This window comes from Coturnix japonica, chromosome 4, assembly GCF_054131305.1.
Source record: "Coturnix japonica strain WE chromosome 4, WE-NBRP24, whole genome shotgun sequence".
In the NCBI taxonomy this organism is placed as follows: domain Eukaryota; kingdom Metazoa; phylum Chordata; class Aves; order Galliformes; family Phasianidae; genus Coturnix; species Coturnix japonica.
In genome coordinates this window covers 84,648,247-84,665,191 of record NC_140666.1, presented here as the reverse complement: position 1 = coordinate 84,665,191, position 16,945 = coordinate 84,648,247, and the positions used below count along the sequence as shown (strand labels likewise).

The window sequence follows — 16,945 nt, the reverse complement described above, 5'->3', positions numbered from 1 at the left end:
TGGAAGAGTTTTTCCCTGAGAACAATCATAGAATCATGGAATCGTTTGAGTTGGAAGGGACACACAAAGACCATCTAGTCCAACTGCCCTGCAATGAACAGGGACACCTACAGCTCCATTAGGTGCTCAGAGAACCATCCAGCCTGACCCTGAGAGTGTCTAGAGAGTGAGTAGGCAACCTGTACCAGTGCCTCACCACCCTTACTGTAAAAACTTAGAATCACAGAATCATAGTCACCAAAATTGGAAAAGACCTCTAAGATCATTCAGTCCAACTGTCCATTAAACTTCTAACTTTTCCTTTATATCTAATCTAAATCTCTCTTTTTAGCTTGAAGCCATTTTTCCTTGTCCTATCACAAGAGACCCTTCTAAAGAGCCTGTCTGTCCTCTGAGTTGTGTACTCAGCCCCATTCATGTACCAGGTTGACCAGAGAAGTTGTGGATACCCCTCCCTGGAAGCACTCAGGGCCAGGCTGGATGGAGGCTGTGAGCAACCTGGTCTAGTGGGAAGCATCCCTACCTATAGCATGGGAGGTAGAACTAGATGGACTTAAAGGTCCCTTCCAACCCAAACCATTCTATGATTCTATAAACCTGGCCTTGCTATGGAGGAAATAACTCAGTGTGTGATCAGCTCTGTTTTCAGTACCAGCTGTTTTCTGGGTAGTACATGGCACTTAGTTTGCCGTGTGTGAGTCCACAGTCCTTTCTTGCCTCCTGCAGGATAGAGGGACTTGTCAGGTCTCTGAACAGAAAGAATGTGCTGAGATCCATCCGTCTCATGGCTCAACACCCTGGGAACTGAATCAGTTAGGCCCCCAGGAAGGCATTTTTCTGGCAGTTTCTGCATACCAGGAGCACTGCACATTAAACTTGTACATCACCAAGGGACCAAGCCTGGATGATACAGGAAGGAACACTGATGATCTTAGTGCTCTTTTCCAACCTTAATGATTTTATGATTCTATGGAGCCCAGTAGGTTAAAAACATTAGAAACCTGCCCAAGGTGAAAACAGACCTTAATTCAGGTAGTGGCAAGTCTGTGGCTAAATGGAGAGGGAACAAGCATTGCTTGAGCGGGCTTGCAGGGTCATGAAAGTTTCCTCAATGTATTCTTCAAGCTGGAAAAGGAAAATAAATGTAAGCTGCTACCATCCTAGCACAGAGACCTGGACTTGAATGTGTCTACAAAAAAAAAAAAAAAAGCAAGCATAGCACCCAGAAAGTGGAGGTGGCTGTCTCTATAAGAACAAATGGGGAGAACTGACACTACATGGGCTCACATCAGTGTGCCTCAGCTACCAAGATATAGTGCCCTCATCTGTAGAGCTTATTGGTAAGCAGCTGTTTAGGAGCAGCCTCACTTATGCTGTCCCCTAAGCTACTCTGAGGCATGTCTGGGGCAGAAGCATTAGGGTCAAAGTGGTGATTAAAAAGCATGGGTGATTTTAAGGTCCAATAATTTGACTCTAGATAGTTCATGTACATAGGATGTATATAGCTGCTGTGACCCAGACAGACTGAAAAGCATATAATACTGATCTAAGAGTTCAACACATTACCACCATGTAATAAAAAGCATGTCAATCTTCATTAATTCTCCCAAACAGGAATCAGCACCAATACAAACCCTGCTCAGTCTCCCCCTGCCCTGTGTCAGATGTAACCCACAGACAGGCTCTAATTGTGAATAGACTCCACATCCCCACCAATACTGTGTTGTATGGCTGGCTGCCAAAACCAGGCTAATGTAATTAAAAGAAAATTGCATCTCTGTGGGTTTTCACTTCCTTGGTCACAGCAGGTGCCTGCACTGAGTGGTAAAATGCAACTGCAGCTGCTACAGCTGTTACTCTGGCACCAAAGCAAAAGTCCAGGAAAACCAAGGAAGGGTATACTATGTTCAACGTGTAAACCTCTGACAGCAGCTTGCCATCATTTCATTCCAGGGCATTTATTGAAATTAGCATGTGGTGGTTGGGGGTTCTGCTGGGTTTTGTGTAGGCTTCTCCCCTCCCAACCTCCCCCCCCCCCCCCCCCCCTTTTTCTTTTTAAGGATAAAAGGGGATTGTTTTGAGATTTTGGTTGTAAACCTCTATCTGAGGAAATTATCCAAGCTAATAGCACTGCCAACCATTCTCCCTGCAGTGATGGCTCTTGGTGCAGGGTGAGGTAATGAATGACATATGTGAAGAGCACCAGCTTAGAAAATACTGGGCCCACTGACAAGTCAGGCATTTGGTGTAATTAGAAACCAGCTCACTGAGCTAAACGAATCGTCTGAGTCACCTTTAGACAGCTAAGTGCCAAAGCACTGTCTACAGTGTAATTTGCTGGTCAATATTTTTGACTAAAGGTTCCCCCTTGGTGCTGCCTCCAACGCCTTTGTTCACTGATTAGAACCGCTTGAGAGTTGCAGCAGCCTGGCAGCTCCTTTGGCATCCAGTGATTTGCTCTGAGAAACCTGTAAATCCATAGAAAAGCTTCTGGTTTTCTCTCTGATTGTCATTCACCGGGGTGATGAGGGGCAGAAACAGAGCTCTGTTGCAGAAAGGAGCTTATAAAGACCTGTTGTGAATAGCAGAGATTATCTATAAAGAGGGGCAAGGAGAGAGAACCGGTCTATCAGCAGCAATGGAATAAGGCCAGTTTTAAAGCATAATTTCCTTTTGAATAAAGAAGCTTTTACCCTCTGCACCTTGGGCTTCCATAGCCATTAAATCAATAGTTGCTACTAGAAGGCAGCAGATTTTTCTCCATAATCAGTGCAGATACAGTTTTTAAAAGTTAGCATTATTGAAGTATCTCACCTGTGTCATCCTGTTGTATTGGTTCAGCTTTCCTGTGAGCTACATTCCTGGGAGATGTAAAAATGTGAAATAAAAAGACGGCAGTCTTAACATGTCAGTTTCTTTGCAAAAGCTGATCTGAAATGGAGAAAGAGTGTTAAGAAGAACAGCAGTGGTAAATGAGGGCCCTACTGACCTCCATATTCTCACTTGCAGAGCTGAAATGTCCCTTCTGTCAAAATAAGAAGAAAACAAAGCAGTGCTGTGCACAGCAAAGCGGGGGGAATAGAGGAACCTTCAGCAGTTGCAACAGCTGTGCCCATCAGGAGCTGGCTTCACATACAAGTCCCTGCCTGTGATTCTGTAAAATAGAGGGCTGACTTTGGGTCAAGGAGAAGATAATAAAATGAATCCTTATGAAATTAGAAGCTCAGATGTTGATTCGGTGGGCACAATACCAACTGCGGTATCATTGGTAAAGGCGTGGGCTGCTTCCCTTGAGCAGATTCCCTGCCAGAGAGTGGTGCCCCACCTGTGTCTATGGGAGCAGTTCTGTTTTTAGGCAGAGACTGCCACTGGAACCTCACATACTTTCTGTAGCTGAATACTTCTGCTCCACCTCTTGGAGAGACAGCCACAGTTCTTGTTTTCTTCCCTCTAGAGGGTTTCTGGAGAGCCATCCTTGCCATCCCAGGAAGGAATCCCAGACAGGATCTTTTCATAGAATCATAAAACATCCTCAACTGGCTGGGGACCCATAAGGATCATTGAGCCCAACCCTTTTCAGACATCTTAGAAGGCTTTAAGTGCCATACATTTATGTAACTTTTGATTAACCCTAATATTTGGGCATAACCCAAAAGTTAGCAAACAGGAAAAAAGCAGCAAGAGAGACTAATGTGCTATCATTGCAATCACTTTGGTGCACTGCAGCTTGAGCATCAGTTTCCTGGGCTATTCTCTTGGGCAATATGTTGTATTATTTCAATTTGGAAAAAAAGGTTTCTAAGGAATTGTTGAGTGATCATATTTACTGTTGAAACCCACAATCTGAAAGCTAAATCTCTAGATGTTGCTTTGAGTCCCTTTATCTCTGAGCATCCACCTCTACTTGAAAGCTATTAGGAGTTGCAGATGGATCTTACAGAGCACAGATGGGAATGTTGAGTTAATTTAGTTATTCAACTGTCCTGAAAACACTGGCTTTGTGTAAAAGAAAATCCTGCATCATTTGTTCTTTAATGTTTTGTCTTATATTGCACCGCCTGCAGTACATACATATGCAATCTGCATTGAGCAAACCCTGTGAAGAATGTAATCTGACAGTGACCAGGCAAAAATCATCAAGTAAAACAGAGACAGCTGAAACAATCTCCAAATTCAATGTGAGGTGAACTTTCTTGACTGAAAACACACCAAGAAAACCTGAAAGCAATCAACAGCTTCTCAAACATTTGTTGCTGATGTATTGCAAGTGAAATTTAATTTCTTTTTAAAACAACCTTTCATATTGAAATCTTATTTCTATAAGGTTAAAAATGCTTTCCAAACAAGATAAAATGCTTTACTTCAGGCTATCTTCTTCATAGATTTCCATGGCAAAACCAGACCTTTCTATATATATATGTACATATGTATATTTGTTATCATGGCTTCAGACCAGCAAGAGGTGAGTATTATGAGTGATCTGGTATTTCCTATATTAAGAAAACAGAAGTAAATATCTCAGTTTATACAGGGAGTGAAAAAAAATATCAAAATCAGGGCTTGCACATATAACTTACCTGAAGAATTGGAACATTTTGTCTAGATGTTCTGCCAACCTGTCTTGTAATACACAGTGATCCAGAACCTCAGCTATAACAAATCACTCTATCTCAAAGGATGTTCACTGAGCTACATTAGTTTTCCCCTTTTGGAAACTTTCTGGTTCATTCTTAGTTGGTCAAAATAACTTTCTGAGGGTTGAATATTTCAAAATCAGGCTATGAGGGTATGGCTTGTGTATTTAGAACCAGCATTGCCTAGTTTCCCTTTTGGATTTACCCAACACTACTCAAAGGAAGCATTTTTATCTTCCTGTAAGTTAGTGTCAATCGGACTTGATGGTTATAATTTGGATTTTCATGATCAGGGGCCTTTTGTGATCATTTTGACCTTCGGGTGGTTGAGATCTAATGTTATATTATACTACACAATGGTACACTATATATATCTTACACGACGTGATGTTATTTTTGCAATAAAGCTTTCTGGATCTTTACAAACTACGTATGGATCTTCAATATGAATATTCCACATACTTCATTTGGAAAAGTAAATATAATTTTTGAATATTACTTTTGTTGACTGAAGGAAAACACCTTAAAATATCCATCTTTATAAACTGGTTCTAAAAGAGTCAATTGGAATTTCCTTTTCTTGGAATTTTTGCTTTGGAGTAATCATAGCAGTTATTTTTCTGATATGTTCCAGTTGATTGTTGTAATCACTATGGTCTTGTTAGGTTATTTCCTTGAGAAAACGGCTGCTCCTTTTTTTTCCCCTGTAGAATTCTTAGAATAAAAACATCATTTTATTGTCAGCAATGTGATGTGTTTCAGGGGAAGGAACTAATGACAGGTCACGACTCTCTTCAAGAAGGAAAAACAAGCCTTCTTCAACACACTAAAAGGCAAGTTGATTGCCTATTCACTATCTGGGGATATTTTCTAAAGCCAAAGGATATATGGTATGATTGTCATATTCCTGCAGTCATGGAAACTAAAAACAGTGACCTTTTGCTCTCCAGCTCCCTCTGAAACAAGCTACAGAAGAGAGCCAAACTGAAGGAAATCAGTGCAGAATTCTCTGCGCTTGATCACTCTCTGCAGTGCTTTAAAGTTGGCCGTTCTACATTTCAGGGATCAAATTGTTCAGATACAACGCTGTATTTTTTGGCCTGCTGCTAACCTTACATTCAAAGAACAACATTTGCAGCAGCTCCTCTTCCCTACAAACACATGCACACATATCAAAATTAGCGAGTGCCCAGCACAATCTGACACAACACATCACGCATTTGGCCATCAGAATCAACATATATATATATATATACATATTAAAATGTCACAGCACCTACATGGTAAAATAATTGAACCAGAGCAATGACTAACTTTCACTATGACGCATTTAGATCTGGCTGAAATGCTGATCAGAGGTGGTTCCCTGGTAGTGTTACAGTGCAGGACTCTCATCTTGCCAACTGTCCAAACAACTAGATGAAACACAGTCAGACTCTCCCAATAATGTATAGCAAATGGCAGAAGTTGCTGTGGGAAGAGATAGTATGTCTTCCATCCTCTATATGTTCCTTCTCCCATGGCCATGTATGCCCCAAGGAAGTTCTTTCCTACCTCATTTCACCTTAGAGGCAACAATCTTGCTCTTGGTGATCTCATGGCTTCCATCATTGCAGGAGGGAATTTGTTGGGGCTTGGTGGAACAAATGTGAATTGCTCTTAGAAAATGCATCATATGGACCCAACTTTGAAAGACATGTTCTGATCCAAGTAGCAAGAGGTGATTATGAAAGAAATGCTGCAGTTCAAGAGTGTTTCTGTTGTTGTTGTTGGCCCATTTGCAGAAGAGAGCACCTTGTACACATTAGAATGGAGGTTGCGCTTGGAAGCTTGACATTATAATTTGATGAGTACACTGTTTCCCGTCACTGAAGAAAATAATGTGTATCATCTTAGGCTGTTACAACTAAAAGAGAGTGGAAACGTAACTCAGATACCTTCACTCCCTAGTCTCACAGGCAATGTAAGAGGTAAAATCTGTTCATAACTGGCCAGCTAAGAGGGTGAAAGGGGCAAGCAACCAGGACTAGGTGAAACTGTCTTCCATCATGCCACCAGGACCCATGTTGTCCCCATGGCAGGCATCCAAGTCACCTTGATGTCATCGGCATGGTTGCTGGCCAACATACTGAGATGGATGCAGAAAGCCCTTACATTCTCCCAGTTCTGTCCTTCTTTCCTAAAGGATCCACAGCTGCCACACATTACTGCAGCCCTGGTGCAAGAGCAAGTCCTGCCGGGACTCTCATGGTGAGAAGCCCGTGGCTTGCAGGGGACAACATCCATCCCTAAAGTAGTTTTGATGTGGAAGTTATTGGCATTACACTGAGCGTGGCAATTTTTTTCTCACAGAGCAGTGCAATGAGATGGGAACACCTCTGACAGCAGTTCGTAAACTCCTTCACGCTGCTCAGACTTACCACTGTGTGACAGAAGGGCAATGTGGTTTCTCTTTCTGCTCAAATTCGTTTTTCTTTTTTCTTTTTCTTTCTTTCTTTTTTAATTCTAGAAGTCCTGATCCCTATTACCCAATGTCAAATAGCAGGAAACACCTCACAGCAATTTATTCCTTGTCGTTTTTTGTTTAATACGTATATGGTCTCAGCTATTCTATTTTCAGTGTGGAAAAAATGATTTTGAAAAGAGAAGATGCAAATAAAGCTCCATGAATCCAAGGCAGAACTGTCATGCGTTACCACAAACTGCTAAACTTTATCTCCCAATCTAATGTCTGATTGCTCCATTATCTTAGCATCCAGAAATAAATGAAATTCAAAGGAGCAGAACATTGAGCTCAAATGTTTTTCTGCTCTTCCCAGACTCTGCAGTTTTCTTACACTCTGCCTTTATGTCTCGCCGAGGCTCAGGTTTTAGTTGATCCTAATCTGTTAATTATTCCAGATTACATGGTAGTTATGGATTACGTAATAGAAAAGCAACACATTTCTTCTTGCTGGCTTTGATCTGAACTCAAGCTTCTAGAGGGCATAAATAAGACCAGAAGTAGTCACCTGTTCCCCAAGTTATTATTTTCCTAATTTAGCTATGTATAAAGCATGAGTCTATATCCGTGGCTTCTTGGCAATAACAGGGTAACCTAGAGAGAAAGCAAACAACCTTCTGTCTGAACAGCTTTTTTGATACATACTTCATTTCTGCACAGAAATTCTTTCAATATCCTCTTCAGTAAGGGAAATGCTGTGCATTTTCTTTCTGACTTTTCCAGGATTAGTTTCTTCCGACTGGCCAGACAGATGGACAGGAAGGCTTGTCCAAAGCTAACAATCTAACTGCCCCACAGTTAGAAAAAGGAAATGCTGTGACTCACAAAACCTGCTTTGTTGGGGGGTAATGCAATGGACTTGAAATTCACATTACACTTTCTGAAGTACTGGCAAAGTAGGCAACTTTTTTCTCTAATCTAACCAGTTTTGAGTAACTTGGGGTCAGTGAAATGGGAACTTGGAGATTCTGTGCTGTCCCAGTTGACAATGAGCAGTTTCTTTGAGGAAGAATTTGAGGGTCAAATCCATTTCTGGTTTAACTTCAGGCTCCTAGCCCACATTCAAATAATTCATTATTGAACTCTACCAAAGAGGAAGCCCTCAGACACACATGGCAAAATGTAATGACATGAATGTGTCCTAAAGGCCCTTTGCATATGCCCAGTGCACTGGCAGTCCATCCAGTTGAAATTCTGCCTGAGTAATTTACTCAGAACAGAGATAGCTATGGGCCTTCAGCTCAGATTACTGCAATCCCTCATAACTTCAGTGAATATTCATAGTGTTGGTCCACTTTGTTAGAACAAACGTTGCTGTCCAAAGAAGTTTTAATAATGTACATAACAAAGTCTAAGAACATATAGCAAGTAGACATGTTTAAACACATTAGTAGTCTGCTTAAACAAAGTGTTTATATTTCTGTGTGTTCACTATTGCTGTTCTAACAAAAATTCTATACGGAAAAAATTGGGGAAAAAATAACCAAATACATGCCTGATATTATTCTTTCTTGAGGACTTACTTTGAAAATATGTTTCTTGTTATGACATCAAGTTTATGTAGTACTTTACAGATTTCTGTGCCTGTCCAACAAGCACTGAACTCTGAGGCACTTCTACAGAAGTTGTGTGGATTTCCTCCCTCATTTTGACAGGACATCTGGTAATGTGAAGTCTTTGCCATTATATTCCACATAAAAACATCAACTTTAAAAATACAGACGTGCTTCCAAATCCCTGTTGAGAATCATGTTTCTTAGAAACGGGTCTTTTTTTCTTTTTCTAAGAATCAAGTTAAAGCTAATTGCAAAATTCAAGGCTAACACTCTAGATGTCCCCAGATTTTTGTTTTTGCTCCCAGTCATTTCTCAGTTCCCTTTATTTTGTATGACTGGCCTTTGGGGGCTTACTCTGATTTAAAATGTTCCTTCAAAACAAATACTCGATAGCTTGGGAAATAGCAATAGTTATAATAAGGGATGCTTTTTTTGCAAAGCACCACCAGTTCCCACATAAAAAATCTGGCCTTAATGTATGTTTAGAAGAGAATATGTTGGTTTGGCTAACAGCATAAATCTTTCTCTTCCAGCATTTATTCCACACACAGAATTTCTCCTTGCTGTTCCTATAAGTTTGCTGATTTCTGGGCAAGTCCTGAGGGCTGATGTGACTGGTACATATAAACTGCCTGCTCTCCTGTTCACCTGCTCTTGCATTTGAAAAATGGGGCCTACTCTTTTTCATTTCCTCTTTTCTTCCGCACTCTGGGACCTAGCCTCATAGCCAGCATACATTAATGGAAATAAATAGACAAAGAAACAATAACGGCAGAAGCCAGAGCTGTAGTTTTGTTGCCTGATGTGGTTTTGTGCCTTCAGGCTCCTCCCTGCTGCTGCTGTGCCTGTGTGTGGCTCACTCCATCTGTCAGGGACCTGCATCTCCTTTGCTTGGACCTTGTGGCAGCAGCAGCCTTAGGGACTCGGGTAGATTTACCTCCACTGGTTGCAATACGTGGACATCAGGGGAGACGGCCTCCCTGTTACCCTGACCTTGAAGAGGCTGTTTGCATGAGTGACATTCAGTCCTATGTAAAAGATCATACCATGACTTTCCTCATCCAGATAGCAAATAGATGGATTGTCCAGCTTTCTGTGCAAGCTGGTGAAATTCCATAAAGCGTTGGTCAAATAACAGAAAATCTCAGTAAAAGATTTTATCTTATTCATATCTTGGGCATGATCAGAGGAATAAATGCTTTTGTTTAATACCAAATAATATGTAACAGCCTATTCTGCTAAGGTTTTGGTACTACATTCAAAGACCTAATATCTGGAGGGTCTTTATTTAAAGTCACTTCAAATTGTTGGCAGAAAACTTTGCATTATTGATTTTAAACATATTTTTGTCTTCTGATATGCATGATGTTTTATTCTTAATGAAGCTTAAAAGCCCAACTAAGCAGACACGCTGCAAACAAATGTTGCTAAAATCATTAAGGAACACACAGATGGCTTATATGTTCCTGTGTCAAGGAGACAGCTTTGAAAACGAAGCATGTGTAATAAGCATTTATGATTTATTAAAAAATAAAATAAAAAAAAAAAAGAAAGCTCAGTATTTTTTAAGGAAACATGCTTACAAAGAAAAACATCGACCAACTCAATGGAGAGATTTAACATCCAAAAAAGCTGTCTAGCCCATATGCTCAGTAGCAGCTGTAACCTTGTGAAAATTGACCTATAACATAGCCACAGGGTTCTTGATTCCAAGAAGAATCTTCCCTTTAAGAAAACTGATTTGCTTTACAAACCTTGACCCTTCACTATTTTTCATCCTCCATCAACCCCTGGGGCCCACTGACCTCACTGCAAGAAGTCACATGTATGAGACAACCCCCTTCAACCAAGTAGAAAGCTTTCCATGCAGGGTTTGTTGGGCCAGTGTTCATAGCAACAAATCTTTCCTTGTTCTGCTGCAAGATTAAGTCAAGATGACTGACATAATTGGCCAAACAGTTTTCTAACTGGCTTTTTACTTTTGAGATGACCTCTGTTTCTACTATTCATCTGCTGATTACAGGTCAATAATACTGTCAAGGAGAGATAAAATAATTTTGTCACTTAGAAATATTATAATGGGCTAAACCCCCTGGCTTGTCACATCTCTAAATTTGAAAAGATAATTGAGCTGTCAATTTAAATATCAACTGAATGTCTCCATGCAAACAATGTTAATAAAAGCCAAGGCAGGTAGGTATGAGCTCAGCTGGCAGGTGAAGGGATAGGGGAGTAAATTTTGGTGCCAGAGAGCCCAGGAGACAGGATAATTCTTGAAACTTACTCTAAACTAACCTGATCTTCTTAGTTCTACAAGACTATGGCGAGTGCATTTATTTTATGCATATCCTTTCACGCAGTCCTCGAACCAGTCATAAGTAGAAGGTGATCTTTATTGAGAATGTTGTTTCTGCCTTCCAGCTTCTTCACCTATTAGAAAGTGTGGAGACATTACAAATAAATGTATTGCCTACTCCTTGTTACCTCTGTCTAGTGAATGTTCCTCTTAATGGTAGCTTGTCATTGAGACAGTGATCAGCGCATCTATTCTTTGCTTCCTACTGTGAAAGTTCATACCTACTCCTATAGAAATAATTACTGTTGATAGCCTAAAGAGAGTGACTGCAGTACTGAAGGCCTGAGGAAAAATGTTTGCACTGTGTTTCAGTTGCTATTTGCTACATGTGCCATTTGCTATATTTGCCTTTTTTATTTTATTTTATTTTATTTTATTTTATTTTATTTTATTTTATTTTATTTTATTTTATTTTATTTTATTTTATTTTATTTTATTTACTAACTGAATTCTATGATGTGCTTAGCTCATATTTCTGCTTTTGAATTGCTCTCAGTTCTCCCTGGTAGATCCTGAGAGTTTCACTGGTATAAATGAGAAAGAATGAACTCAACTGAGGACATCCTACTGCAGTGAGATCACACAGGGAGTGCTCAGTTCTTTATGGATCCAAAGCACCCAGATTCCACTGGGAAAATACGCTGCTAGTGTCAACCACAATTAATACTGTTCAAAAGTAGGAGCTGTGAGAACAAGTCTGGTATATGTGGAAATTTTTGTGGCTGTACCCCAAAGTTTCATAAGAAATAGGAGTTATGGGCTGGCCACAGAGGTAGCAACATAAACTGGGAAAGAGAGGCCAATGTGTTTGTCCGTGTGCAGTGCAGAAAGAAGAAGAAATCTACATCATAGAACAGACAACATTTATAAAGCCAGCAACCAAGTCATGGCTCATATGAATGAGTTATAGCCCATCTGAAGAACATCATCATTGTGCTGAGCCATGAAAGAAGAGGCTTTTTTTTTTTTTGTAGAAATGGTGCATCAGGATCTACAACTATGGAGGAACAGATGAAGTCTGCAGCACTCATTTAGGGTTAGTGATGTAGAAATGAGTAAACTCTATAAATCTCCACTGTACAAGGTGACTGCAGAACAAAAATGTTCCTGATTAATCTCCAATCAATAGCGGGTTCCTGGGTGTCTTTGCATTTGTGCAAATAATCAAATTGGACATTTTCATTGTAAATTTATCTTCTTCACTTTCACGTTCAGCTTTTGATGCGGGGGCAGATTTTAATTAGTGGTTTTACAGATCTTTGGGTTTTACGGGTCTTTGGGACACAGAGGCTTTTCTATCTGCTCATGGATTTTGTTACACAAAGTTTTCTTTGTACATTTGAAAGCTGGAGGACTGGCTCCATGTGAGCCCGTAGAGTTTATAAAACCTGAAAGAACTAAACTCTGTTGGCTTTCCCTGTGAAAATAAATGTGAGTCTGGAAAACCCATGATCCTGACTGAAACAGAACCCACAGATACATAAAATCATCTTGACTCAGGGCTGCCCCCACCAGTGTTCCTTCATGTAACTTAGTGGTAAAAACCAAGCATTCAGAAATCTTAAGTCAGCCTCCAAAATCTTGAAATTACCCTTAAAGTCATGCTGGGCTAAGTAAGTAAATAAATAGATGTTTGATTTCTTTGATTGCTTTCTGTTTCTGGGCCATATGTGGCCACAGTTTCAAATTCTTAAAGAAATATATTCTTCTAAAAATAATAGCTGAGTGTCTTATAATCAGATGAATCAAGAAGCTGAGGGTTTCAAAACCCATGATATGCCAAGCCTTGAATCCATTCAGATTCACTTACAACATTTACTTAGGGTGGATGAAAAGCAGATCCTGATCTGCTCAATCACATAAACAACTGTCTTTCCATCTCCAGACACAGCTGCTAGTTGAGACAGTGAGAACACGCTCTGATGTATGGAACAGCTTTTGGGCCTGAAATGGTTACCCTTGGAACACGTGAAACTCTTCATCACTGAATCACTCTTAGTATCTCTGAAACACATCCAAAGCTTAAATCTCCTTGAATGCAGCCATAGCTGAGGGAGCTGATTAAAACACTTCAGTGAACTGAAATAACATTGGTTTTCCATTGTTTCTGCTCAGTGAAAGATACCTACGTATTTATGCTCCTTTCATCTACCGGTATATTGACACTGTCATACAATTGCAGGCATTAGGAAGGCTGGGGGGTGGGAGGGGTGGTGGGCTGTGCTGTTTTCTGTTATCAGTACCACAGTAGCATGGGCCTAACATGGCTCCTCAGTAGCCTGACTACTGCAGTTGTATTGATTTCCTCATTAAAATTGATCAGGTTGCCCAGGGAGGTGGTGGAGTCGCTGTCCCCAGAGGTGCTCAAGAGTCATGGAGATGTGGCACTGAAGGACATGGGTTAGTGGGTACAGTGGGGATGGGTTAGGGTCAGACTAGATGATGTTAGAGGTCTTTTCCAACCTTAACAATTCTATTACTCTAAGATTGACCAAAACAAGAATGCTTATTTTTATTTTATTTTTAGTAAATAAGGATATATATAGCCCAGACCCTTTCCCCCTCACCGAGCTAGTGAAGATCTATTTCTAGTCATCTTCTGATCCTTCTGATTTAAGCAGGGTTTGTGTGTAGGCAACATAACTGCAAATTTGGCTTCAGAGTAGGTGTTAATCTGGTTTCAAACTTCTACCTTCCATCTTATGGTTTCTCTTATGCTTCAGTGTATAGTCACATCTGCCTTACCTTAGGAGAGAAGCCTTTTACCAAGCAAACCACAGAGAAAATTAATTAAATCTAAAAGTCAACCCCCCCTGTATTTTTTCTTTCAAGCCCACTCACATCTTAAAGCTGCACAGTGAAGTAATTAAATGTTATAGGAGTTGCAGCTTCTTAAATGAAGATTTATCGTATTAAATACAGCAGGGATAAGCATTAATAAGGTATTAGCTTGGCCTGAAAGAGCCATGGGAACCAGCAACCCCTAAATAATTAGCTTGGTTCTAATACTGATGTATTTTGTAGCTGCAGACAAATGATATACCTTCTTTGCCTTCATTTTCTCCTCCTTATTATGAATATTGCATCTTCAGTATTGCAATGATGGTGTCACATTTTCTTGCCTGCTGTAAGACAACAGGTTTTAGTGTCTTGGGAAAATTGAAATAATGGTCTGGGAAATAATGAGAAAAATTATTCTTCTAGTGTCAATTGCTTTCCTGGTGTGGGAAGCTCTTCTGTCACCTCTTCTTCTCACTGTTATTTATTTCCTGCATATGATCATACACTGGCCATGCTGACTGGATTCACATAACTTTAGCCAGCTGAAAATGAACTGTCCAGCTCAAATAGATCTCCCAGGCTTTATTTTGTCAAAGGAAAGTGAGAGAGAACTGCCTGTTTTAAACACCTCCAGATGAACTGCCCCCTGGACATGTTGTTATTTCTCCATTGGTTTTAGGGAAGGTAGACACAACACCTGGTTTTTAGGTGGCGAAAATTCTTTGAGCCTATTTGGGAGTCTTATTGAAGTCTCCAAACACTGAGCAAAACATGTTGCTTTGTCAGGGATGACAGTGTCTGATCAGGGTCCCTGGTTTCTTTGTTGTGATGTCATTATCTAGTCCCAAAGGATCGTTAAGAGCTCAGACTGGTCTGAGTCAGTGCAGAGTGTGTGCCTGGCCTTTTGCATAGGAGCAAGTTTCTTTCACCACAAAATTTAAGTCAAGATAATTTTATAAAGAAATATAAAGAAATTTTATAAAGAAATATTAAGTCACCCTCACACACAAAAACATACCAGCAGAAATTGCAACTCCTTTTGCTCTTCTGCTGGTGAGAATAAAGGAGGACTCAGGATAGGGAAAATACAGGAAGTCAAAGCTCATAACCCGTATATCTCAAAGTCAGCAGTTAGTACACACAACTAAGCTGAGAGGTGGTGACAACTCCCACCAGCTGACAGCTGCTTGGCAGGTTTTGAGAACTGACTCATCAGCCTTGACCCAATTTCTAGCAGACAGGTGCCCTGACCACAAAACCACCATCACAGGTGTCACTGGTGTCAGTAGTTTCAGCAGACAGACCACTAACTGAATGTGCAGCAGCTAAAAAGGTCATAGAGACAAACGCATCTACCAAACATTCTTCTCGAGTAGTTGCTATGGCTGACTCTAGTGATTTGCACGTCCTTCCTGGCATTAAACCTGTCCTGTTGTCTGTTTCCCTTATGATATCTGCTGGATTGTTGGTGTGATCAGTCCTGGAAGGAAACCCCATAGTTAGACAAGGAGCCTGTAAGCTTTAGCCTATCAAACTAAGAAAATAGCCTCCTTCTTTGGACTATAGTAAAGCGTTGTTTTTCACAGCTCCAGAAATTCAGGGCTGTGGTGCTACTGCCCTGAAATGAAGACTTTAATGGTAAGAACTTTATCTGTGCCTCAGCGCTGGGAATTAAATGACATTTACTCAGAACTCATCCAAAATCTTTGCTTAATGAAAAGCTATTTATCATCACACGTTCATCTGCTTGTAGTTGTAATTGCTGTCCAAGCCGGCACAGTCCTACTGAAATCAGTGCCCTTAGTTACAGCCAAAAGTCTGATCCCAAAGTTTTAATACACAGAGGGACTCTGGCACTGCATGTCTGAACTGCCTGGGACCTCACATATGATTTGTACATAGGCTACCTTTTCAAAGACAGGCTTTCCAATAAAACAGCTACTGTTAGCACAAATTATCCCACATCTCTGATTTGCATAACCACTAGGAAGCTGGATAGCAGAGGAAATAAGCAATAATAGCAATGTAAATGACTTTAATGAGAGCATATCAGTTACAACGTACCACTTCGGTCTACAACGTTAATTTATGCTGGTGGAAAAAATAAGGGGGGTCATTATGTCTTCATAAAAGCTTGACCCCAGGTGCTTTGAAAGACAGAAGAGACTACATTCAAGGCAAAACAGGCTTTCTGTACACAGTTATTCTTCAAGGGACTTTGCTAGGGTTCACTTACACACACCCTTTGCTTATGAAATGAGAGAGGAAAGGAGCACCTAACAAATGAATGTGTGTAGCTCAGCAGCTCCAGCTGGCCCAGCTCCCACTATATTTTGTTTGATAAACAGCTAATCCCTGAGCATAGTGTGCCTTGCATTCCTCCAAACTTATCATTAATCATGGAAAAACCCAAGTTGTCCTTGCACTGTGTTAGTGCCTATGAACAGTTCCTTTGATAAGAATGTTTTTACATGCCTAGAGGGATTTAGCTTTTTGGACCTACATCCTATAAGTAATAGGCAGACCTTCCTTTGCATGTGAGTCTGCTTTCATTGCTGGGTTTCAAGCCATAGAGACTTAGCAAGGATGTTTAAATGAGAAGCTGTTCTGTGCTTGTGTTTCTCCATTGTATCTGTGCTGTTTCATGCCTTTGTAGCGTGGTGTGGCATTATAACTATGCATTTCCAGCAGCCAGAGAGGCAACAGGGGAACAGAAAGAAAAGGAAATTTCTAAATGGAAAAAGGACAACATTAAATGCTGGCTTTCAAGTGGCAAAACATTTAGTCAAACAATTACGTTTTTTGTTAATAAATGAGATGAATAGATCAAAGTAATAAACTATTTACTGTCTTATAGCTGCCCAAGCAATGGGAAAGATAGACAGCTGCAAGTCTTTTCCCCAAGTACATAACAGATGGATTGTCTTTACAATAGGTAGAATTGGACATAGCCATAAAGTATCTCTCTATTCTCTTTATAATGACAGTAGTTAATAGTTAATAGCACGTATCTACATGGTCTAACAGACACTTTTGAACACTCTGGACTGTAAGCCAGAGTGCTTTATTTCTAATACCTGGCCTGCTCATGGGCATAGGAAAGAGAAAAATCCTG

General features: G+C 40.3%; 1 protein-coding gene across 1 annotated transcript in view; it reads right to left on the bottom strand.

Annotated features, from left to right (window-relative positions):
• Positions 1-679: 679 nt before the first annotated feature.
• LOC107313850 (uncharacterized) overlaps positions 680-16,945 on the bottom strand; it is a 118,186-nt gene continuing 101,920 nt past the window's right edge. Inside the window, exons 8-9 of the transcript XR_014946039.1 lie at positions 2,815-2,931; positions 680-1,125 (exon numbers count right to left, since the gene is read on the bottom strand). The gene's annotated coding sequence lies outside the window, so the exon portion shown is untranslated. The remainder of the gene's footprint in view (positions 1,126-2,814; positions 2,932-16,945) is intronic.